This window comes from Drosophila subobscura, chromosome U (genome assembly GCF_008121235.1).
Source record: "Drosophila subobscura isolate 14011-0131.10 chromosome U, UCBerk_Dsub_1.0, whole genome shotgun sequence".
Lineage (NCBI taxonomy): Eukaryota > Metazoa > Arthropoda > Insecta > Diptera > Drosophilidae > Drosophila > Drosophila subobscura.
In genome coordinates this window covers 7,620,250-7,623,691 of record NC_048534.1, presented here as the reverse complement: position 1 = coordinate 7,623,691, position 3,442 = coordinate 7,620,250, and the positions used below count along the sequence as shown (strand labels likewise).

The following is a 3,442-nucleotide window of genomic DNA, read 5'->3' as shown; positions in this document are numbered from 1 at the left end:
TACTTCAAAATCAGAGTTTTTATCTCTTCAAAAAATTGTTTTTGTGTACATAGACACAGGGATCTCGGCATTATCCTGTGCAAATGTCCAGGAATCTCCATAATGCGTTCCCCCAAAATCAGTAAGACCTTCGTCCATTAGTGGCACATATTTTTCCGAGCTAATTTTGTGAGTAACAAAACTTATTACACAATTTCCAGCATTACCAAATACAGGCCACACTATAAGGGACCCTCCTTGGAAATTTCGAGACATTTTCACATGTTTTGGAGCCTGTATATCCATCTGGACCATCTAAATTCGATTTTTTTCTTATGACTGCAGACGATATTTGGCCACTCCAAGTCCCTTAATTTATGATTTTGGAAAATTCAATATAGGCAACTTTATGTCGAGGAAGTAGCTGACATTTGACCAGACTTATTTCTTCCGAAATGTTCTGGTTTGCCCTAAACATTTGTTGCACTCGATACTTTGATGCGGAGAGAGCCAGTTCGTGAGAAATTTGGTCTGCGCTAAGATTTTTTTAATTGCCTGGCTTTTTATAAGGCGCTTGTCACGCTCTTGCAGTAATGGTGGGCGAGGTTTTTTCCGCGATTTTCAGGATCTTTGTTCACTTTTGTTCGCTTTTCTAGCAAATGTCTGTAGTGGCATCCCCATTTCGTCATAAGTTGCAATTTTTGCACGCTCTTCATTAGAAATATAACGGCTTTGAGACACTCTAACGAAAAGAAACGTATTTTAAATATAAAACAGCTCATTACAACAACAAACTCAGTTTAAATCTTCATTTATGCTACAACGAAACAAGTTTCATTCAATTTGGAGCTCGGATGCACTTTTAAGATGCCATCGACCACTAATGTAAGGTCAATTATTTCGCTCTGCATTACGAGGGGCGCGAGCTTTTTACACCCGGTACTCGAAGAATCAATAGGGTATATTTGTTGTATTTGTGGGGAATAACGGTTGTATGTAACGCACAGAAGGAAATGTTTCCGACCCCATAAAGTATATATATTATTGATCAGCATCAATAGCCGAGTCGATAGAGCCATGTCTGTCTGTCCGTCCGTCTCTCCGTCCTGATGAGCGACTAGTACTCAGAGACCGTAAAAGCTAGAGCCACCAAATTTTGCATCCAGACTTCTGTATGATCACACTGTTACAAGTGTATTTACAAAATGAGCCGCACCCCCTTCCGCCCCGCAAAAGGGCGAAAATCTCCCAAAGATACAATTTTGAAGATAAAGAAAACTAAAAACACCATTTCGAAGGGAATGACCATATCTATCTGATCACTGAATTGGGATCCGATTGGATCATAAAAGTTGTGACGCGTAAGAAGCGTCTCACACGTCGCTTCTCGTTTTTTTTTTTATTTTGTTAATCTCTCGGTACGTCCATCAGTTTCAATCTAGCTGCTTATCTGAGCTCCCACGACCTTTGTTCTTGAAATGAAACTAGAGACTTGATTATAAGCTTTACACAAGTTTCGCTTACAATGTTTATTTAACGTGGCGGTAACAATGCAAACTATCAAAATGAGTGGAACACCGTTTCAACTGCAACGGTTTATAATAAACCCACAATGAGTGTGCAAGACCTGCCGTTCGAAAGGCTATTCATTATCAAAAACGCTGAAAGGAAAAACACACGATATGGACCAGAAATACTGCTAACGTTAGAAGAATTTGCAGTTTTTCTACCAGACCGGTGTAAGTCTTTATCGAACTCGGCTCTACAACAGGCTACTAAGGAGGACAGAGCAGGAGTGGCCGGATTGCTGTTTACTGGCTGCTCCTCCTGGGCACTGTGGAATTAATTAACGAACGAATTAATACTGTGAGTTATGACTGTAGTTCTCTTACAGGCTCGGATAGATGACAAATGGAAATTTGCGCACCACGGTGCCGTGGTTGCGAATCAGACGCAGCAGAGCGTCCTCCCAGCGAATTAAACGGCCCCGCACCAGACCAACTGGAATGGCTGGCAACCCGATGAGAAGAACGAGCGGATCGCCCGCCTCGTGATCCACAATCTGTGGTAAGAAATGCGATGTTTAGGAAATCTTGCAGACCAAAAATTGAGTAAGTGCTTGCCTGTAGAAATGTTCCTGGCCCGTAGTAACTGCTGTCCAATACAGCGAGCCGCAAAGAAACCTGCGACCAGGAATGGACTCAGGCGTTTAATCACATTATCCATCGCCTCCAACGCTCCACAGAGTTTTCCCATTTGTGGGAGCACAATTTTGTATTCCGTTTGACACTGAGGGCAGGATACGGTGCGCAAAGGATTTCTCTTGTGAGTTTTTTCATCGATCCAGCGATATAGGCACCCACTTGGTAGTCCCACGACACTGGCACGTCTTCACCCAGGCATCCAAACGGCTGTCCTCGTCAGTAGCAAAGCAAATTCAACAACAACGCTCCGATTCCGGGTTCTCTCCCCCCACCAAAACGGTTGTGAATATTGTGGCATTCGACGGTGCTTTATCCTTATCTTCGGGAGTGGAGACATGGGCGTCCCCTGATCCAGGAGCAGGATCCCCCTTAGCAGCCTGTTGTATAGCCGCATACAAACTACGAATTCTTCAAAAGTTAGCAAATGTTTTTGGTCCATATCGTGTGTTTTTCCGTCCAGAGTTTTTGATAATGAATGGGTTTATTATAAAACGTTGAAGTTGAAACGGTGTTCCACTCATTTTGATAGTCTGACATTCTTACCGCCACGTTAAATAAAGCTGAGAGATGAGTCCGACATTGGAAGCGAAACTTGTGTAAGCTTATAAAGAAGTCTCTAGTTTCATTACATGCGGGATTTATGTATATGATTTCTGTTTTTCTCAAGAGTTCAGATTGTAGTTAGAGGAAGAACAAAGGTCGTGAGAGTTCAGATAATCAGTTAGATTAAACATTATGGACGTACCGAGGAAATCCTCTTTACAAAATACAAAAGAAAAACAAAAAAACCTTTACATGAATCTTACAGCTTATCACCTTCACCCGGTGTCTCTCTCTCTCTCTCTCTCTCAGGCTTACAGCTCGCGCTCGCGAGTCTCCCGGTCTCGGGCTATCGTTAAGGCTCGCGCCCGTTCTCGGGTTGATCGTTGAGCAGCAGCAGCAGCTTCTTCTTCCTCTCACAGCCAGCTTTACTCCCAGTCTCGACCCCTGGTCTCACACACAAGCTCTTCTTTTTTTTTTTTTGCAACAAAAAATGCGTCTCTATTGTTTTTTCCGCCACTGTATATCTCTGTCTCTACTCTTATAGCAAAATTCTATGCGTATACGATGTCAAAAGGAAGTTCATAAATATTCCCGATAAGCTGAAAAAGTAGAACAAATATATTCCTATAATCCGTAATCTACTTAGGCCTAAATTTGTATTGTACGGAGCCTAAAAACTGAGAGACTTTCGCTAGTGAATGCGACTGCCTGAACAT

General features: G+C 42.4%; 1 pseudogene; it reads right to left on the bottom strand.

Moving 5' to 3' along the window:
- Positions 1 to 1,621: 1,621 nt before the first annotated feature.
- Positions 1,622 to 2,720, bottom strand: LOC117901126 (annotated as a pseudogene).
- Between the last annotated feature and the right edge of the window lie 722 nt (positions 2,721 to 3,442).